Genomic DNA, 23,490 nt, shown 5'->3' with positions numbered 1-23,490 from the left:
GAGTGCTACTATGTGGAGTTCCCTGGGGCAGACCCTGATTTCCAGCACAGGTGGTGGGCAACATCTAGGAGCAAAAGAGTTAAATCTTTGCCTTAGAGTGGACTCAGGGTGTTCGCTTACTGCTGACTGCAAAGTGCCGAGCTCAGTGCATGGAGGAGGGTGGGAATTGCAGTTCATATGAGTGTGTCAGTCAGAAAAACATGCAAGTTCGGTGGGTGCCTGTGTGTGCAGGGGTGTGTGTCTGTGTGCATTCTCAACTCTGTCAAGCTCATTTATCAACATTGGTAAAATTAGCACCTGGGCAGTAACCCATAACAACCAATCCTTATTTTCAGCCATTGACAGGTTGATAGCAAAAATTTGATTGGTTACCATGGGTTACTGCCAGGTACACATTTTTTCCAGTGTTGTTAAATGACACCCCTGTTTGTGGTGCCTGAGTACGCCTGAATATTGTCAATTCCTGTCAAGGAATATGTGTGTACTTAAAGGGATGGTTCATCTTTAACTTTTAGTATGTTATAGAATGTCCTATTCTTTGCAACTTTACAATAGGTCTTGATTATTTACTTTTTATAGTTTTTGAATTATTTGTCTTTTCTTCTGACTCTTTCCAGCTTTCATATGGAGTCACTGACCCCCGCAGCCAAAAAATAGTTGCTAATTGTCTCAGATTATCATTGTCTGCATCATGCTAACATTTTATTTAAAGGTGAACAACCCTTTTAACTTAGCATGCCTTACTCCCTTTGAGTTTGCCTGCCTATAGTTAGTGTGTGTAGACCTGCCTAAAGAGGGTCATACATATGACAACATATGCCCATGACCAAATGGCCTGTAATCAGATACCGTACAAGGGGCCATACACGTGCATGACCACAGCTCTTCTTCAATTCCTTTTGGCCAATCAACATAAATTTTCCATTAAGGCTGATAATGCTGGTAGATACTTTATATTTTCATAAAACATATTCTGCCATATGATCTGTGTATGCTATATTCATTAATTACTCAGTATTTACTCTACCCTGTGCTACATGTGCATTATATGTGGAACAGCAATGTGTTCTGCTGGTATAATACTCTGAATTGGAACTGTATGTATTTGTCCTGCAGTGTGTTTAGATGGCATTATATATGTCATGGGCACCAGGGAACTTGCTTCAGATGGCAGTGCCCAGCAAGTTACCGGGGGCGTCAAAAAGCAAAAAACAAACTGAAACCTGTTTTTCCATATTTACCTTTAAGGGCAAGACCCCACAGAGTGACTTACTCGCCCGTGATAGATCTCTGCTATAGTGGGCGAGTAACTGCTCTGAAAAGGGTTTCCACTGGCAACTATAGAAGCTGCTGGTGGAAAGCCCTTTGCATCGCTTTGGTTTCTGAAGTCGTGCAAAGTTTCCTTCTGCAGGCAACTTTGCGTAAGTTCGGTAACCGAAGCAATGCGAAAAGCTTTCCACTAGCGACTTTTATAGTTGCCGGTGGGGTTACTCGCCCACTATAGCAGTGATCTATCACAGGCAAGTAAGTCTCTCCGTGGGGTCTTGCCCTAAAATTTGGCTAGCCATTTTGTTAGAGACTTCTTCTCTGATAAACTTCAGTCACTCTTTACTGCTGTGCTGCAAACTTCTTCCCCCCGCCCCCCCCAGGAGCTGATCAGCAGCCTTCAGCAGAACGGGAAGGTAGCAAAATAGCAGCTCCCTGACACCTGTATTGCTAAAAATGCTCCCATGCCCCACCTAGTGGTAGAAATGGGAATATCACTTAATAGTGAAAATCCAAGTCTTGCTCACCAGACTCCGTCTCTTACATGGGTATAGAAGAAATAATAGGTTATCTGAAAGCAGTTGTAATGTGTAGCGCTGGCAACTTCTGAAAGCTCAGACTCAGGCACAATGCACTGAGATAGCGCCTGCACACCAATATTACAGCAAAAGAAATACATTTGAAGGTTTAAGAATAATGTTTTAAATGGGAGTGAATTATCATGATTTTGTCATGATTTTTAGAAATACACCATAAAAATCATGACAAAATCCCTTTAAGTCTACTTAAACGTAATCTAAACATTAAAAAAACCCAGTAGGATTGTTTTACCTGCAATACAGATCATTATATCTTATTTAAGATGACGTACAAGGTACAGGTATAGGACCCATTATTCAGAATGCTCGGGACCAAGGGTATTCAGGATAAGGTGTCTTTCCGTAATTTGGATCTCCATACTTTAAGTCTACTTGCATCCAATAAGGATTATTTACATCTTAGTTGGGATCAATAACAAGGTACTGTTTTATTACTACAATTAAAATTCGAAATTATTTGAAAATGGAGTCTATAGGAGACAGGCTTTCCATAATTTGGAGCTTTCTGGATAAGGGATCCCATACCTGTACTGTTTTATTATTACAGAGAAAACATATGTGTATTTATTCTGCCACAATATACATGACACTGACATTGCTTTTATGCAGTACTCTGTGCCATTATGAATCAAGGTGACACTGTGTTCATTCTACTTGGGCAAATCTGCGTGCCAATTGACTATGAAACCAACAGTAGCTTTAACTAGCCTCCCCCCAAAGAAAAAATCACCCTGGACTGTACAAGAGATTTTATCTCTTCTGCTAAACACAACACAAGTGTTTGTGGGATGGTGCAAACTGTGATCCTAAAATGTGAAATAGGACCAGATAAAGGGCCAGTTTTTTTATTTTTATGGAGAAAACTTTTTCCTTCCTTCAGTTCCAGATTTTCCTATAGACTTCAGTGGGGTTTCCCCTTAATATAAAATGACATTTTTGTCATTGAACTGAATCAGCCCCAACATCTGACTGTTGCTTATTTTTATCTGATGGTCAGTGTACTTCAATGAAAAACAAGTTTATTCAATTTTGTGCCAGATTCAATTTGATAGAGTAAGCTTATCTCCCAATTCAATTACTAATTTCCCCAAAGACTTCAGAGGAGTTTTCACATGACAAACCACAAAATAAGTTTCTCCCTGTGTAGTTCACAATTCCAAACTTGACCTCAGTGCCACCAGCGCTGGTGGTTGTAGTTCAACAGATGTTGGGGACTGTAGTTTAAACATCTCTAGTTTAGTAGCTATTTGTCTGCGAAAGCTGCAGTGTCTAATTTGATTAGATTCCTTGCTACATTAAAATATTCATTTTCAATAACATAGGCCCCTGCAGGCCAACACTATGCACATGCAGGAATTCGATGTATCCGAGTAATGGAAGAATGCAGTCCTATTCATGTAAATAAACCCAAAATTAGATGATAGCTCTTCTACAGTTTTTATCACCTATAGCAGCAGCTGGTTACCAATCATTGTTTAAAAGCAAACATCTCATCCGTTGGTATGGGTTACTGCAGCAGTAACCTATAGCAACCAATGAGGGTATAATGCACTTTCTGCAATTAACCATTTGGCTCTTTAGAAATGTATCAAATATACAAAGGGGAGAGTATAAAACAGAGCAATAGTTTGCATGAGATATGCAAGTCTATCAGACTGTTGCTGTACAGTACAGCTCCCAGTTCAACAACAACTTTCATCTCATTGGCACAGGGATGCTGGGAATTATAGTTTTTAGACTGGACGATATCTCAGGTTTGCCATGGTATCTCCTGAGACGTCGAGTTCAGTCACAGCTGTAGAGGAGGTTATCAGATAGCATTGTGGCCTTACTCTAATGGAACATGGAAGGAGCCCTGCTACTACACATCCTGCCAAGATATGTTACTATAGGGGTCATTTACAACTGCAAGTACAGAGAGAAAACCTCAATTTTAAGTGCAATTGCTGTTTTTTCCCCAGAATTCCAGCATTGTTGCAGTCTCAAGGCAGCATTGCACCTTATGCAATTGCAGCCGATGCATGAAAATGAATGCAATTGTCCACTTAGCGTCATTTATGGTGTTTGGTGTGAGAGTGAGGCACACGATTTTTTAGTTCCCTTGTATCCCTTGTGGACCTCCTATAAAGTCAGTATCTTCCAGTGGTGATGGGACCTCCAGGGTTCCCCTGTGTCTATAGATGTGACTGTTCTCGATTCGGACCAGGAGGCAGGAAGGACTGAGCAAAACTATACAGAAGTGCAAAGAGCTTATTTGACACAAGTACTTATAATGAATGAGGTTTAACATGCAACTGACTGCAGGGAAAATGGTGGGAGCACGACTGTGCTTGCGGTAATAAATTTCCCCAAGTATGTTCATCTTACTAAATGTGTATTGCAAATGTTTGAATATTGAAGTCCAGCTGAAGTTGTCGGCTCTAATGGTCTGTACCACCTGTGAGCTTTCATGGGCCATGCTGTAAGGGACAGGCACAAATGACAGAATGACATCATTAGGATTCTTCCATGTTTTCCTGCTCTGCATTTTTGTCACCAGTAAAAGCTAAATATACGCATAGCCATGCTGTTGCCCAAAATATCCTTCTCTTAAAGCCACCCACATATCATTTACTGTTGGTCTGTATTCCCTCCTGTTTGTATCTGAATAAGGCACAGAGACAGTGACATAACATGATCATAACTGTGATGCAATGTGTGTTGATCTGACACAAGTTTAATAGTGCTGAAGCCTGCCATTTCTACTAATGTTTCTCTTTTGCAAACGCAGAGGAAATGAGTGATTGCCCATGTAATATTAACTTCAATATAATTGATATTACAGCTCTTTGCCTTAATGGGTAAAGCAGTAAAAGTCTGAGAATAAAGGTGTGCCCTTGCATTTAATGTACCCAGGTTGGCATGCAGGGATCTGTACAATGCACAATAATCTCTTGGGCAAAGTAAGTTAGTGTTAAATGTAGGTATGATCCATTCTCAAGATCTTGTTGACAAATTAGTACGATTCACACCTTGTGTAAGCCCAGAATTTGAGACAAACAGATAATGATCTTGGTACCTGATATGAAAATCTGGTTTGATGCTGATATTTGTATGTAAATGCAGATATTTACAATCATATTTGCAAACTCCTATGGGTCCAGTCAAGTTAAGTATTACTGTATTTAACCCATATTTGTTTTTGGTAGTCTTTTTATATTAAACTTATTCGGAATCTTTCAGTTTAAGCCCGGCTTCTGTTCAGCATTTGTTTGGGATCCAATGCTAACACCATTATATATGAATAAACTATTGTCATAGCCATCACCCTGCTTTAGTGTTCCATTAGCAGTTACCCCAAACCTCAAATGGTTCAGCTTACAAGCCCTACTGCTTTGTGTCACTCTTACGTGGCTGCCACATTACTTGGGAACTGCTGCATTATATTGTGACTTGCTAAGTCAGTAATGCTGCATTTAGGCCCTGCCACCAACACTGTATTATTTTTGACTGTCTAAAAATGCTTTATCATATCCATAACTTTCACATTTGTCAAAGATTGTAAAAATGTCAGCATAAAAATGTCAGAAAATCCATACCCCTAGGTCTTTAGGGATTTTTTATATAATAAATAAGTGAGAGAGGGCTGCTGTACTGTACATTGCAACTGGAATTAAAGGATTAATGTGAGTGTTGAATAACCATCTAGGTATCTTGACTGGATCTGATCCCACAGGTTCTTTATATTCTATCTGTTAAAGCACACTTGGGAATGTATATCAAAGGTATGTAAGGACATTTCACTACTGTTCGCCAAATATTCTATAAAGTTCAATAGAGAGTTATAGAGTTCTTTGTTGGCAAACTATATTGAACTCTTATTTCACACTTTGACAGAGCATGATAGAACATGATACAACATGATGGCAGGTGACAAATGACTCTATGGAACGCTATGGAATTCTTTGGAACACACTGTAGTCTAATTTGTTGGCTGCTGTGGCTTCCATTTATCACAATTGCAGGACATCATTCTCCTCAAAGATAGGATTCTTACTCAGGGTCGGACTGGGGGGTGCAGGGCCCACCTGCAGGGGCTCCCACCCGATGTCCTCCCCTGAGTGCGTAAGTTTAATGTGTCAGGGGAGGAGCGGTTGGGCAGGGGGAGTGCCGGCAAGGGTCAGGTCTGGGCCGCTGGGGCCCACTAGGACTGGGATTTTTCCCTATGTCCCGACGGCCCAGTCCGATCCTGTTCTTACTACAGATGCCTATACAGTCACCCCCAGCCAGGATTATGTAGACCAAATATGCTGCATTTGTAAGTTTCTCATTAGCCATATTATGTAGGCTTAGCTGCATGATTTATACAATAGCATTTACTTTCCATGTATTAATTCTTCAATAGCCAGTGAGGTATGAAATCACATTGTCTTGTGTACAAAGAAAATCCTAAATATCAAATCAAAATAGATGTTTTCCATACATTGTTCATAAAACAACCTATGCAGTAAGGAAGGCGGGTGTCACTTGGAACAGAATACAAACAGGGGCAGCTGACCCAGTGGTTGCTGAGGCACAACCATTGGCTCGTGAACAACATGTTGCTCACCAACCCTTGAATATTGCTCCCAATTGTCTCAAATCGGGTGTTTATTGTTTATTCTTGTGTTGCTCCCCAACACTTTTTCCATTTGAATGTGGCTCATGCATAGAAGAGTTTGGGAGCCCCTGCTTTATGCTAATGCTACACAAGGTGTTTTCTCTGGAGGTGGAGAGAAACAAATGCGCTCCTTAGTGGGGCAAAAACACAATATCCATTCCATGTGTCTACACACAGGCCAATGCTGTGACTGTCAGTAGACACAGTGTCTCTGCCTGCAGAAAAAACATAGACAGAGAGAAGCCGAGGCTGCACCTCGTGTGACATTAGCCGTAGTAGACCTTAGCCACGTTATTCAAAATGGAAACTTCTATTCATATGGTAAGAATTGGTGGTCCAACAGGGAGTACTTTTGGTGCCAGAATTCCTTTAATGGTAAAATTGTTAGTTCAGCATTGCCTGATTACAGCTCTCTATTCCTGCAAGTTCCTGGCTGTTAGATTTATATGACTTTTGACTGTTATTTGACCATGTTTGCCTGCTGCTTGCCTTGTCCTGTCCTGACCTCTGGATTATACTGTTGCCTCACATCTCTGGTACCTTGCAATTTAGACTCTGCCTCCTTATCTTGCCTCAGATGCCTTTGTTGCCCTGCAGTCTGACATTTATGTATAATGCAGTTTCATGTCAACAACATATCTTTTTTTGTAAATGATGGTTCAGCACCCTAACTTACCATAAGACTAGTCATATACAATATCCCTATTAAACGCCCCTTTACCCACAGTTACATACTTCTGAATAACTTAGCTATGGAAGCAGCAGGTTTAATTAAGATATAGGTGATTGCTGTTATATACTATATATGGTGAGGAATGACAAGTGCCCCTTTGGCATAGCAGTCATATTCTCTGGTGGCGCTACTGCTGTGTTACATTAAACTGTATGAATGGAATGCATCAGTATATAAGCATCATTATACATAAAAAAAATCTCAGATTCTCAAAGGAAACTCTTTTGCACAATGTGGATATAATGTTATTTTGATGAATGCAGAACAAGCAAAGTTTGTTTCCATGTTCTTTATGGGCCCTAGTGCCAGTATTTCATGTCAGTTTATCCTGCTGCCATTGCATTTTTCCTTTCCTGAGATTTGTGGTGGCTGGTACAGCATCACATTCTAAAATTCTTTATCTGAATTATGTGAGTCTTGAGAATACTCTTCATTTATTATATGATAAAAATGTCAGTTGGCAACAAGATTGCACAATCCTCTCTGTTATTTTAACATTCTAACAATTAAAGGAGGTAAATATTCAAAAAGTGCTTCAACCCTGAGGATATTTGCAATTTACTAATTTGCTAACCATCCCCTTTCTGTCATGGCACTGTGCTGGGACCTGGAGGGATATGGCAATGTCTCTGAGTACAGCGCTGTGCCTGACATGTTCTCTCCAACTCCGGTCCCATTCTGCCCCTGTTAGTGATTGAGCAGGTAAAAAAATGCTCTTAACCAATTCAATTAAAAAAAATGACAGATCACATTAAGATGGAAGCTCCACAAGAAGATGTTACCCTGTGCTGGGGTTATTGCTCCATTTTTTCCAGAGCCCATCAATTAAATCAAATTTTGCAGCAATGCTCAAATCAGAAGCTTCCAACAAAGAATACCCATTGTCCCCACCTGTCACAGCTCTGTGACAGGGGTAGGGACGAAGGGTATTCTTTGTTGGAAGCTTCTGATTTGAGCATTGCTGCAAAATTTGATTTCCTTTTTTGGAGCTTTATGTTTCCCTTTAAGCACTGAGTGTTTTAGAGCCTCTTTGTCATGGCTTTGTCATGGAGGCAGGATCAGGCCAATTCCCCTCTTAGGGACTCTATTATTTATTATCTAACCAGAAGCTCTCTAGTTGTTCACAACGTACAACTTTAGGATAGATAAAGTATTAATGACTCCATTTAGCCGTACTGTACACACTGTTCTACTGTTCCACTTTCAGCTAAACATCTCCAAGCAACATCAACATTTGACTTTCCTTTGTCTTAAGTTGAAGGTGAAGTCAGTGCTTGAACATTTCCCTAAATTGCTTGATATACATATCTATGCTGGGTTCATATCAGGTTTTGGGTGACTTATTTTGAGATGGGCAGACTGAGATGGTATAAATATAAACAGATCACCCTACAGTTACATGCCCCATCAAGTATATGTTACAACAATCTTTTTTAACAGCCTGTGCAACACAAAGACAATAGAGCCGGTGACAGGTTTCAAGGGGATGTTAATAAAACATGGCTTTAAATATTGACAGTCAGGCCTTTCACATGCTCATTGTGCAATAAATATCTGTGTTTCTTGTTTTACTGTCAGATTAGCACATTTTGTCATCTTTAAGTGCCGTTCAGCCATAGCAGCCATCTAAGGCTGGGGACTGAGGTGACTTTAAGTGACTTGTTATTTTTAGGACTTTAATACTACAATTTCAATCCAACGTTGGTTTTAGATCATTGCATTAAAATGTACCATCAATATTTGAACATTCATTGTAAGACAACTAAATTATAAACATGTATGGCCAGCTTTAGTCTCTCTTTGGAGTGGCAAAGCTTCCCTAAACCCAGTGGCATAACTATAGAGCAGGGGTCCCCAACCTTTCTTACTTTGAGCCACAGATAATGTAAAAAGACTTAGCAGACTAGGGTTAACAGTAGCTAGCAGGTCAAGAGTAGCTGGCAGGCCAAGGAAAGCAGCAACACTGAAATCCTTCCAGGATCAGGATGGTGTCAATGTGCTAATTCATATGCTAATATTGTGCAAAAATAGTAGACTACTAACACTAGCACTAAGTCAGGCTTTCCCTACACACTGTCTTACATGCACTATTTTATTTATGTAAATATATGCATGGTTCCACATGTAGTACATTTGGTTTTTACATTAAAGGCCTCACCCTTCCTTGTTCTTGGCTGTATCCTGGCTTTTATTTGTCCCTTACACTTTTAGTTTTGCTTCCCTTTATTCCATCACCCTCACCCTTTCTCACCCTCCCAAGCTTTACAGTAAACCTTCCCTAATTAGCCTTTAATGCTACACAGACAAACACAATGAAACCGTGCAGGTGCAGATAGGGAGTGTCAGGCACAGGAGTGAATTTTTCATCATTTTAATTAAAATAAGTGAAATAATTTCCAGAAGCATTCTTCTGGGGGAGCGGCAGCAACACTCCCAGGCCTGAGTCAGGCAACTCTTTGTGACTGTATTATTCTTGGAATGTGATATTCTTGTAGGCTATAGATGGAGAGCAGTTAAGAACTCTTTTTCTGTAATATATATATATATATTTATTGTATTTATTTATTATATTACTTGTCCTCCCTGTGTGTAATTTTGTATTTTGCAAGATTGTACAGCGCTGCGTACTCTTGTGGCGCTTTATAAATAAAGTTATACATACATACATACAATTTGCTTGAATTTTACTGCTTACAACTGAAGGTAGAAATTAGTGACTGACTGTGAGAGTTCCATTACAATAATGGTGGAATTATATAGAAAGAGGGATATAAACAGATAGGTTACGAACACTGTTAATGCTTTGGTGGTAGATTTGAATGGAACCTAATAATTGTTTAGTCTGATACACATGATATGAAGCCAATCTGCCCTTACTTTTTGTAGGCTATGCGTGACCTATGTGCACAGTGGGACAGAACAGGTACTCAGATGTGCACACAACATGTGCTCCACAATTATCTGTGTACAATGGTGTCATAATGTTTGTGCACAAGAATGAGAACACAGCTTGATCAATCACTGATTTCAAATATGTACTATACGTTAAGTACAGTGTTTATTCCTCCATACAGTAATATAGTAGCTGAGGAGTGGGTATGGCAGACTTGTTGCTGCTGTGAGCTACAATTCCCATCATTTCTCATCAGCTGGATGTTGTTGAAATTTGACCTATGGGGTGCATTGCAAGGGAGGGGGGGGCACAGAGGTTCCCATGTTGCACTCACATTCTACTTACCATATTATACATTTTTGGCAAACTGTGGACTATGGGGTATGTCATTGGGTTGTCGGGATGCCTTTTTGGAGCAATCTAGACTGCACAGTGCCCTTTTCCATTCTACTATAATGACTATGATATAATATAAGTTTGTGGCAGGGAATAGCAGAACTTGCTGGTTTTGTAGGGGTTAAAAAAATCAAAGCACATTACCCAGGTGCATCTGTTTTCTTACTTTATTTTTTAGTGTTTTGATCATTTTAATCATGGAAATCTGACTTGTCTGACCATCACACTTCAGTGAAATGCATATAGGGAGACACATACACCATGGCTGTGGGACTAAAATGGTCAAGATGTAGAGTAAAATGTTTATTTAAAAAAAAAATGTAAAAATCAGCCAAAGTGTATGCTGCTAAGCACAGTGGGTCATTGCTTAGGCACAGTCCTGAGCTGGACCGCTCACATCATGACTGTCAGATATGGCTTTTGTACAGATACTGTTGCTACTTGCCAGGTACTGGTAGACCTGTAACCTTAGGACAAAGGGAACCCAAACAGATCATAAACTAAACTATAGAAGGAAGCAGTCGGTGAGTACTTTGCCTTTCTCTGGAGCAGCTGAGTGTTTGCAGTTGTACCAGTGAATATTGTATGAGATGATAAATGCAGGCGCTCAGAAACTCCATGAATATTTATAGGCAGAATATTCCTCTCTTCCCGTAGAGATCCACCTAATCTCATTTAAGAAAACCAACATAGATAATCACCTCATTAATGGATCAAATATTATACCTTTTTTTCCCTTTTTTACTCAATTTAAGTGAAACTACACCAATTTTCAAATCCACTTTTCTGATATTTATTTATTAAAATGTAATTGCACCCTTTGTATATAGTTTTTGTTATTTTGTTCTGTTATTTTGGTCTTAGACTATACTTTCAATAATGTACACAATTCTCATCCTACCTTAAGGCTTTGTAAACTACGATCTACAATTCATGTTTGTAAACACTGTGATATTTGGACAGCAGTCTGTATGTCTATTATTACTATTAATTGAAATAAAAATTAAAAAAAAATGTAATTGCACAATGCCAAATTTATTTCTCTCTTTCTTTAGTACTGGCTCTGAAACAGCCTAGAAGTCTGCTTTCCCCTAACCAAGACTTCAATTCCTAGGTCAGATGGATTTTGCTACAGTGTTTCAAGAGTCACAATCAGCAGTGTATAAATAGCATGGGACAGGCAAATATTGCTTTACACAGCAATTATATTTACAAAACTCTTAAGGACACAGGAGCTCCTACTTGCTGTAGGTGTGTTCAGCACTCAGTATCCAACTGATTTAATTTCATCTAATGTCTGAACAACTAATAAATAATTCATGATCCTAAAATTAAAAAAGTCATCAATAGGCAGGGCCTGACAGGCTGCTTTATTCATCTCAATGCCATCTGTACTCTGCAAAAGGCATTCTCTTTTTCTGACTAATTGTGGGATTAAGGACTAAACCAAACAAAAGACGTAAAGTATCAGATTCAGGGCCCAAATCAATAAAATTAGGCAACAAAATAGAAATTTGAGAAAATAATGCAACAGAATCGATCACATCCACTACTGTGTTTTCCAGGATGTTCAGCGTGTTTAATGCATTGCTGAGAAGTATACAATAACAGAGCTGTCAAGTGTTCCAGGAGTCTCATGGAAATCGCTGACGTAATACGCATTGTACGCATGTGTATATCACGGTACACGCCCTCACTGGATCGGTGGTGCTCTACACGTGCTGTAAGAATCCCCTGGGTGACAGTCTCTGTGGGTTGACAGCTATGCAATAAAGCTGGGGCCTCTGTATAATCCATCCAGCCTCGAACTGTTGTATACAAGGGAAACATTGGGAGCAGTCTGACCTGCACGCAAACCGAACATGCAACAGTCAACACAATTTAACCCTAGGGTCAACCCTAACCTACCTGACCTAAGGGTGAACCTGGAGGTCCCATGGATTAACCCGCACATTACTAATCAAAGCAGCAGATATGAAACTATTTTGTGTTCTATACACACATGGTTTCCCTTAAGACATTTCTGAGCCAGTTTATTTTGTTCAGGGGTATGCAGTCTTATCTTACAGTATGCATCCTACATATTTCCGTGGCTTATAAAAAACAGAAAGTCTTTATTTGAGAACAGAAGTAATACAAGCACTTAATGAATTAATTGCTTACATCTAAAGAAATATTATAGTGTAGATAATGCTTATTTTAGGGACACAGTGATGACCAGGTTGCTCAACATACAAGGCAGAGCTGGACCAAGAGAGATTTGGGCGCCCAAGGCCACCTGTTGCCAACCTCTGCACCTTACCCTTTTTCTTGCTGCCCACCAGTACCATCCACCTACAACCCCTACCTGCTTATTTGCTCCCACCTGCCTGTTCCCTGCTCCCCAGTCCTATGTGCAGATGGCTCAGCATGATAGGAGTGGATGGGAACAGGGTAGAATCTTTTACTCTGAATCTGTGCTCCTCATTTGCTCCTTCTCTCAGAATAATTAACAGGACATAAATACAAAAGAACAACAGAAATGATCATGCATGTTACATGTGTGCCTGCCACAGACTAGGGAAATCAGTACTATGCATAATAATAATAATGGTTAGCAATACACTATATATTCTTTATATGTAAAACAATGCTCTGCTCTGTGGTACATCCATGTTACATGAATTATATTAATTTATACTCTTCTGTGGTGTAGGTAAATGTGAGAAAATTATCCCCCAGACCCTCACTATTAAGCTGAGAAGATGCTGATATTTGTGGCACAGATGCTGATGGGTTTAGCTTTCCTCCCTAGGGGGAATAAGAGATAGATGTGATTACAGGGATTTCTTACACTACCCCATGAAACATTTGATACAGTGCCGCACAGAAGGTTTATGGTTAAATAAAGGAATATTGGCCTGAAACTTTTGTTCCAGGCCAATATGCCTTTATTTAACCATAAACCTATGGTTAAATAAAATAATGTATTACTTGGATAGAGAACTGGCTGAAGGATAAATTACAAAGAGTAAAAAAAAAGTTTTTCTAGAATTCATGTGTTATTGCATGCACAATGCGGCCATTGAATCAGATGCACTCTGGCTCAGTCTGCTTGGCATCAGTATTGATAAAGGGGGCTGAGGGGACCTTGGAGCGACCACCTGGTCAGGAGGTGAGGGTAGCTCTAAGGTTTGCACAGCACCATGCTTAAAAGGTGAGCAGTGCTTAATTCAGAACAGAAGGCAGGAAGGACTGATCAGTGCTGAGTGCAACTAAACACAAGTGTGCAGAGCAAGTACACAGCATCTGTGGCTGTAAATGAGCCTTAATATGTTTTATTCAGATTGCAGCTATTTTGCAGAGTGATTTTACTAAATGGAAAACTGGCAAATAAAGTTCAGTGTTGATAAGTGCAAAGTTTTGGTAGAAATACCATAAAATGGGGGCATCTTTAATTGAGAAGTATTTGATGATTTGTGGATAACAATCTGTGTAACTCTGGGCAGTGTCAGTCAGTGGCTGGTAGAGTTAGGTCTGTTTATGTATGTGTTACAAGTGCTTTGGGTCCATTGGGAGGGCTTGAGCTTGATGGACTCTTTTTTCAACCCAAATTAAATATATACCTATAAATACTGTTGGTGGTTAGTAGGAGATGTAGTTACGTTATAACTGCAGTGTCTTGGACATCTTTGCAGTACAATATCATCTTCCATATTTAAACTTGCCTTACAAATGACACTATTTATGCACTGACAGTGGTACATATCAGTTATACCATGAAAATGGCTGCCATCTCAGCTCAGTGCATATTGCTTGCAAGTTCACAATGGTGCCATCATGAAAGTATAAAAAGAGCAGTAAATCAGTAACGGTAAGATTAGCATCTAACAGAACCTCATGATGGTTGTTTCCATTTCACATGTTTTGTTTTCTTTTAAATTGCATATTAATTTGTTTCTTTTTCCTAATGTCATTGGAATTCCCATGCATCTTACATATAAACATTAAGATAACAGATAGTGGAACGGAGTAGAATGCAATAGATAATAGCTATTTGTCTGGATTATTGGCTTATTGCACAGCTGTCAATTTGTGGGTATCCCAAGCACAGTGTGCTTTTTCACAGATGTGCACATACTGTGTTTTTTCCCCAAAGCAATATCGTCTATATCTGCCTACAGCACAGACTTAAATAAGGTAAATATGGAAAAATGCCCTAGTTAATTAAGGTTCTCCTCCCCTGCCCTTTGTGTTCTTGTCTCCCTTTACAAACAGTACCAGAGGGTGTGTAATTATGAGGCTGGCAGTAGGAGGAATTTAGGGAATCTGTGGCATTGCCTCGGGATCCAAACATTCACAACGATTGGGGGGGCAGAGATGGTTTGAGAATAATGCTTTTGTTATATGGGACACCCACCCTGAATATGAATCCAGCTGGAGCATGTTGCTAAAGGCAAATGTGTGAACTTGAACTTGAAAGACTTGAGACTGGCTGTTTAATGAAAGTTACAGTCGTAACTTTTAATAAATAATAATAATAGTGCCACAGTGTGTATAAGTGTAGGCTAAGAATCAGCCTCACTGATGTTGTGTGTCTTTACAAAGGCAGGTCTGGGTGCAGACACATGGGGGTTGATTCACTAAAGGTCGATAATGCTTATTGCATTTTTTTTTGCGTTAAAAAGCATGTGTAAATTAAGTCCCGACTCATCAAAGTCATTTCGAATGTGTTAAGACACATATCGCATGCGCAAAAAAACATACTATCGCAATGCATTATTTACGTCGCATTGCGTTAATCCTCGCATAGAAATAATACTAACGCATGATTCACAAATACATATGAAGCATTAAACGCGCTAAATATCGCATTAGTCTGTGCGAATACTAACACCTGCTTGGGGCAGGCGGTACTTAAAGAAAATTGTGGTTCGTGAGCTTTTGGCAACACAACGTGGACTTTGCAGTGGGGTTTTTTCAAGTATGTGTTGGCCCTAGAGTGATGCATCCTTTAGTTTTCAGGGAAATGGTCATTTTCAGAACAGTAGTTTTCCGAAAGTAATGGTTACGTGTGTAAAATCTTGCGCTAATATAGCAAGGGGCGAAATATATCACGCACAGCGGGAAATAACACACGCGGCGGGAAATAACGCAAGAAAAATACTCATCGTGAGTTAAATAACGCAATGAACATTGCGTCTTAATTATGACGCCTGTCCTTTTAGTGAATTGAGCTATACAATTTTTAACGCATGCTATAAATAGCGCTCGTTTTATCGACCTTTAGTGAATCAACTCCATGGAGCGGATTTCAGCACAGAAACACGTGAGTATGCATTTTCACACTGAAATCCTCTCTGCGTGTGTGTGCAACCTGTGATATTAAAACTGCACACTTAAAGCTTCCATCTCCAGTTGCAGGAATGAGGAACAAAGAGACAGATTTACTCAGAACTGATTTTGGTCCCGGAGAGCTGCATGTTTTATCAAGCAATATTGCATTAAGAATACAACCCTAATGTTGTTGTACTACAGCTCTCTTTTATAAACAACAACCAAATAAAGTGCAGCCCTGTATATAATTATAGGGCAGAAACTATTTCCGAGATAGTGCCAAGATGCCAGGGATCTCAGGGGGTAAGAGGCAGTGACCTGAAAAATTGTTCCACTTAGTACTATAATTTAAGTCATATTGCACATTAAATGTTTTGATGAGGAGCTCCTGTCTGACAGTGCCAGAACCTACCATTCCCTATTTATATGCATTGGGATCAGGCAAGAAAGGTATTTGTAAGCACAGCTCCATAAGCTTAGGGCCTATGGCACAGGGGGTGTATTCTCTACTGACGTTTTCCTGTCAGTGGATTCTCATGCATGTAGCCTGTGTACATCGCTTAATTAATTTAGAAGACACTCTAATTGCACTTAATTGCAGAAGACACTCAAATTCACATTTTTACGTTAAACCAAATGATGTATGTTCCAGCACTTAAAAGTGTGCCTACTGGTATGTGGATAGGACAGGGTTTTAGCATGGCAGCAGTAGTTGGTAAATCATTAGCTGTGGGGCTTGGATCCCTTTCCCCTTAGGTAGGGGTATAACTTTCACATGAGATAAATCACGTGATAAAAATTTTTTTTTTTATATTTGCTGAATTTTGGTATCTTGTTGCTTAAACAAAATATTTGTCTAAGAAACATTTTAGCGCCACCATAGGTACAGAATGAGCGACTGGACTTCACAGAGCAGCCCTACATGCCCTTCAAAATCTTCTGCACCTTTCAATTCTGTTTTTAGAACCAATTAAGCCCTGCACACCTTCTAACCTTCAAAGCCTTGCCCTGAGTTCAAGCCTATATTTAATTGTATTAAGAGGCCTGCAGGGTTAGAGTGGGCTGGTGGGACACGGGGAAAAACCAGTTGGGCCTCTCCAAGCCAGACCTGATCCCCACCTGCAAGTATTGTCACTCCCCTGTTGCTGTTGCATCTCTGCAACCCCCCTTCCCCGATCACAGCACAGGTAACATAAGGTATGCGCGGGGGGGGAAGTAGCAGGGGGTGGGTGAATGAGTAGGCAGGCGGTGGCCCCTGAGGAGGGTGGGGGTCCCTGGGGTGGCCCCAATGCTGCAGGCCTACGCATTACAGGAGGGAGCAGATGTGAGTGAATCTGCTTGAATCTGCTTTTTCTCCACCTGTGTTTCCACCTATGTAGGTGAGGAACAGCCTCATGTACCACTGGCCGGAAAAGCAGCATGAGGCTGTTACAGAGCTAACTTATCCAGTATGATGGCATTATTGTTATTATTATTGTTATTAACATATTTAAAAAGCACCAACATTTTCCAAATATTGTACTATGTAGAGATATATTTATCAAATATATTTATTTTATGTGTATGTATGGAATATGATCTTCGTTTCAACCTTTGGTTTAACAGAAAGCAAACTCCCCACAGCTTGTACAAGATACTGTAACCAGCCCAGTGGTTCAAGTTCAGTTATTATTTCATTTAAACTTACAGGCCTGGTAGATATTGCTGCTGGGACAGACAGTGGGTCTGCACAGTTCTTTTAGCCTCCAAACCCCTAATCCCTGTCTGCTCCTCTCTGGGGTCCACTAGACTGTGAGATAAATACTCATCGCCCTCCTTTTTTGGTAAAGCTCCCCACTGAGTTATTTGAAGAGAATTCCAGTTTATTTTTACCCTTCTCTCTATCTTTGAACATCTCCCTGCCCCGCTCTTCTGTGGACTGATCCATTAACCACTTGACTGCCTGAGTGGCTGTACCACTTCAATACCATAATGGAAGAAGGGAAGTTTATTCAGCATCATCATTGTGTAAAAATGAAAAACTGTAACGGTCAGATAACTTATATGTCAATTTTCTTTACAATGAAATGTTACATAAAATATAATTGAGGCAATTCATGAAAAATAAGATGGAAAACTATTACCTTTTCAGTTACCATCACTAAATTTGATAAAAGGCTAGGCCCGCACTATGTAGTGTGGTCAATGCATAATAAATACAGAAGTAAATTCAGCTGTAAAATGTAGAAACCTTCTTTGTTATATCATCTCTTTTGCTTTTCTGTCAGTGTGTGCAAGGCCAGCCCTTTTTGTTTACTTTGATTCGGTCACTATGTTGGTGGGCCTGTTCAGATTGGTAAGACTAATTTAGGGCCTGTACAATGTGAGTGTTATTGATATCTATTTGGGGCAGAACCAAATATAAGAGTCCATTTGAGGGTTTGCATTTTTGGGTGTTTCACCTGCAGTTTGCTCTCCTCTTTTTATGTTTGCACTAGGAAGCGCAGCCCTCCCCAGCAATGAGCCTCTGTATTTTTATATATTGTGCCCATTTGTACTGGCATAGATTTAATTGATCAATTGTACATTCTATGAGAAAGGTTAGGGTGTTGTCCCTTTTAGGGAGAGTGGCTGTCATGGCCCTGTTTGTCTGGTCATGCTCTCAGTGATCTATGCCATGCCTGCGGACTGTACGTCGTACCCCTTTCTGTAATAGATCATAACACAATAGTATATTATACTGCTGGAAGTAGTAAGGAAGGTTGTTATAGGCTGCCCATGGGGAAAGTATAGGATAAAGTTATAATTGCCTTTTAAATATGCATGTTATTTAGTGGATGTACAGTGCCACTACAATGATATCATCTTAATATTTAATGGAACATGGATCATCCAGTTCCTATCATCTGAAAGTGTTTGCTGATGTTTATAGCTGTGTTACTTGCTCTGATCATATGAGGATATTTCCATAAGTATAATGAGATTTCCTGCATCCAAGCCTTCTCTGCAATACGCTGCAATAAGAATTAAAGGACAAGTAAAGCCATGTTCATTGGGAGGATCCAGTTGCGGTTCCCTAGGCTGAAGAAAATGCACTGGCCAAGGGGGAAAAATTTACTTACTTGCCTTTCACAGATACCCCTAGTGCAGACTTGCACATGTGCAGAAGGTAAAAGCAAGCTAAACACTGCATATGTGCTGTATTTTTGCTGTGCCTTCACCTAAAGTTTATAATCCAACCTGCTGGCAAAATCATTATTTTTTATAGGTATTTATATCACTGTGACACATGTAAATCAGTCACATCGGTCCGTGCCCTAGTGGAGCTTACAATATAAGGTCTCTTTTACACTCAGTATGGTCCAATTTATTTAATGTTTTTGTGTGGGAGATAACAAGAGCCCCAGCAGTTGCAGGGTCTGTGCCCTCTATAGTTACACCCCTGTTTGTCAGTAGAATGATCTGTGAGCTGTGGCAACAAAAAAACACAACCATCAAGTTCAACCTTTTGTCCTAGCAAAAGCCACCTATTTGTTTTTAGTAGAGCATTAAAGGGGCACCAAAATGGTGGCACTACACACTTGTGTTCATGGATGGGCCCCAGACAAATAACTTGCATAGGGCCCCAAGATTTCTGATGGTGTCCCCTCTTGGAGGTAATCCATGCAGACATGGGGAAACATACAAACTCCTTGCTTTGCTTAATCCCATAATCTTGTTTATGTGCCAGAATAGGGGACCTAATACCCATTCCCAGGCTACACAGTTATTGACTGTGAGGAGGGAGGGGGAATGTGAGGAATACAGCGATATCTAGCAAGTGCAGAATGAAAAGTGAAAGCAATTGCCTGCCCCACCTCTATGCATAGAGGCAGGGAAGGCAATATATGACTGACAGCTGAGATTTTTAACAGGTACGGATGTTTAAAAAAAAAAAAAAAAAGATTTTGGATTTCATGTTTAATTTACAAAGGACTTATTATACAGCTTTTTATGTAACTGGTCCCCTGTAAGACAGTACAACTGCTTTCTCTTTTACAGAGACATCAAACGCCTAGAAATAGGCGCAACATGATTAGGTGACACACCTGTCACACCCCTTGCTCTATCTTAAACAGGGGTATAACTATGGGCAGCCTCTAAAATAATCCTTGTGGGCTAACAGGTCTGCTTAATGCAGCCACATGTTGCATTGTGTTATGCTTTTAAGAGGCAAAAAAAGTGCAACTGACATGGTACCCGCAATTGGATAATTGAATAGTGTTTTTAATTGCAAGCTTTTGGGATTCATTCTCAGGTCCGTTCATCAGGCATGGTATAAATACAATCCACTCTCATGCATTTTGTAGCCTGTGAACTGACAAAATATCCCATGTGGGGGAAAATATGGGAGAGGGAGAGTACTGATCTCCCCCCTACTTGTTTTAGGGTACATTCCTGCAGCATTTGAATAACTAGGCAGGATGTTATTCATAGCTGAGACAAATGACATACAGATGGTTTAAAAAACATAACTATCTTTGAAATATTCCCCAAACTAAGATTAAGTGATTTATAGGGGAACAAAAATAAAAATTATTACATAAGGGAACAGTATAATGTACCTGTGAAATTGCTGATTCTCATGTGATTAGATGCAAACAAACAATATTATAGCAGGCTCTGATGAAGAAAATATGGGGCCTATTAACTGGAATCCCATTTTCCCCAAATCTTTAAAATATGGCAATGCTATTCCTATCGCAGGCAGGGCATAGGCATTCACTTACATGCCCCCTAATTGCCTGTGCCTGGAGTTGCGCCCAGTAATATTTAATAAAGCTCCATATCTGTCTTTTGGGCATATACAAAAATCATCCATCACAATTTGATCACACTGCCCATCACAATTAGATCAAAATGGAATTATATGATGATAGTACCCCTTTAATTAAAGAGAAGAGAGGAATGTTTAGTAGCTGTTTATTCAGAAGGTCTTTAACCTAAGAAATTGTAATTCTTTTTTAAACAACAATTATATACAGAGGAGACGATATGACAGAAAAGAGTTGGAACCCCTGGGGGGACCCCTTAAGGATAAGCAATTGAGAAGAAGGAAAGTAAGAGAGAAGAGATTGAGAGAGAGAGAGGGGATAGAGATGAGAGATGGGCTCTTTTGATGAGCCATGCAGTGGAGGCTCATTTAGTTAAATGGAGAGCAAAAGTCAATAAGTAAACATCTTAAATAAAAGCTTAAACATGAAGTGCTCTGCCTGATAGTGTGTGTTGCGTTTTAGTGTCTGACTTGTTCATATAAAGTGACTGGCAGCTGCAGTGGGTCTTGTGGGGGCATCCTGTAAATCCCCCAGCCACCCACTCCATATTTTTTTAAATTTGCTCAGGCAGCCCCTTGCCATGTTAGTTAGCTTTCGACTGTGGAGGGCATCATTAATCACCTTGAGACCTAAATGCTCTATGTTCCGTACCTGTTTCTCCTCCAACAATACTTGCCGCATTCTACCAATAAAAAAGAGGGGACTGCTAAAGGCCATCTTTGTTTACCATCTTCCTTACACTCTTTTTATCCCACTGCTTTTTGAAAAGAAATTTTTCAGTAACTTCAAAGTGTTAACTCTGCCTCTGGACCCAACACCTGCTAAATGCTGGTCCTTTCAGAAATATATCTAAACATTTCTGAAAGGTTCACAACCTATCTTCCTTACTTTCTCAATGGCTACAATGGACCTATCCCCCCCTCCAGGACTGTCTGGTGGTCATCTGGGACCAAATTAATTTTAGCCCTGACCACAAAGCTAACGATCTAAAGACCTCAGTTATCATGTCAAAAAGTTATCTGACCCCTTCCCTCACGTCCTCACATTTTAATTCCCTAAAAACTCACCCCTATTATACCTGCCAGGGCTAGGGGTCCCTGCTGACTGGAGAGTCATCTTCCCCCCACCCCCTAGACATCTGTAACTTCTAGGTCCAAAAACAATAGGTCTAATGGTCCTTTCCTGTATCAGGTGCACATGAGTAAGAAACTTGTATAATGTATATACTTATCCCTATAGGAGATATTTGTCTCTGGTATTTGGTTTAGAATTTCTTTCCTTGTCCCCTCATCTAGCTTGGGGGATGTCCTGCTGCCATTTCTAGGTAAAATGTTTCAATGCGTCATCCAGCAGGAGGAGAGTGTAAATCCAAGCCATTGGCCAAGTGAGGTCAGGGCATGTCAGGTACAACTCAGGAAGGTTTCGGATATGACAGGAGTCCCATCCAGAAATTGGTTATTTGTAAATAAAACCATTGATAATAGGATCTCTCTGTCTCTATACATTCTCTGCCCTGGTGGTTCTGACCTTTGAAACAATGTAGTAGATGCCATCTTGTTAAAGGGGAAATTCACCATCAAAATTAACTTTGAGTATGTTATAGAATGGGCATTTCTTAGCTTTCTCTTCCAACTTTTTCCAGCTTTCAAATGGGGGTCACTGACCCTAGAAGCCAAAAAATTATTGTTCTGCGAGGCTACAATTTTATTGGTTTTGTTATATTTCATTACTTTTCTTTCTATTGAGGCCCTTTCCTATACCACTGATTGGTTGCTAGGGTAGTTTGAACCCTAGCAACCTGATAGCTGCTAAAGTTGCAAACTGGAGAGCCACTGAACATAAAGCAAAATAATTCAAAAACCATCTATAATAAAAAATGAAGACCAAGTGCAAATTGTTTCAGAAAATCGCTGTCTACATCATACTAAAAGTAAATTTAAAGGTCAACAACCTGTAAGGAAGCTTAAAAGCTGACCTCTGCTACATTAGGAGATTGAAACAGTGCAGAAAGGGGAAGGAAATATTACATTCAATAGCAGCTACATTAACGTTAAACTTGAAACCACTGAAAATGTTTCTTTCTATAGGGAAACACTAGTTTTTTGAGGTTTACATATCCTTTAATTTGTTTTTAGATTTGCTGGAAATCTTGATTTAAAAACCATGAAGCAGGCAGAAATCTGAATTCCTCCTTTAGCTCTGGGAACATCTGTGCTAGGACAGTGTGCTGGGAATAGTGTGTGAGCTGATGGAGGGGCACTGCTGTCTCCCAGTCCCAGGAGGTATTGGATTGAGACGTTCTCATGCACAGTTCCACTGCAGTTAAATGTTAAGCTGTTTATAGAGCAAGCATTTCCAGGCTGAGCAAAGGCATGTTTGAGTGTTTATTTCCATGTCCCTTTGAGCCGTGGAGCTTCCCTGTCACAGGGGGGTAGGGCATTGCCAGATATTATTATGGGCTTTATAAAGTCACCAGGAATTCAATGTATTTATTAGAAAGCTAGTTTAGCAGTCTCAGTACTAGGGATGTACAGGGGGGGCCTGCAACCAGCGGGACATGTGGGTTTTCACTTCATTCAGGTGGGTTAGGGTTCAGATTTGGGGCGACCATTGCAGATTCAGGTTGGGTGCCGGTCAGACTAGTACAATCTTCATCTGCTCCCCAAGTTTCCCTGTCTTGGAACCTAAAACGCACACAGAAGTAGCGTTCATATTAGAAAGATGGGGGTACGGGTTGGGTGGCTCCTACAATGGCAAAGTTTCCAACCGTCCCAAATTTCGCGGGACAGTCCCTCTTTTGACAGCTCAACTCACAGCTCAACTCAAAGTCCCTCATTTCCCTTTGATCACCTGCA

At 40.1% G+C, this 23,490-nt stretch overlaps 1 protein-coding gene across 6 annotated transcripts in view; it reads left to right on the top strand.

Annotated features, from left to right (window-relative positions):
* itga7 (integrin subunit alpha 7) overlaps positions 1-23,490 on the top strand; it is an 81,629-nt gene that overhangs the window by 15,106 nt on the left and 43,033 nt on the right. The gene's annotated exons all lie outside the window — the stretch shown is intronic.

The sequence above is a fragment of the Xenopus tropicalis genome, chromosome 2 (genome assembly GCF_000004195.4).
Source record: "Xenopus tropicalis strain Nigerian chromosome 2, UCB_Xtro_10.0, whole genome shotgun sequence".
Lineage (NCBI taxonomy): Eukaryota > Metazoa > Chordata > Amphibia > Anura > Pipidae > Xenopus > Xenopus tropicalis.
This window is presented reverse-complemented; position numbering and strand designations above follow the sequence as displayed.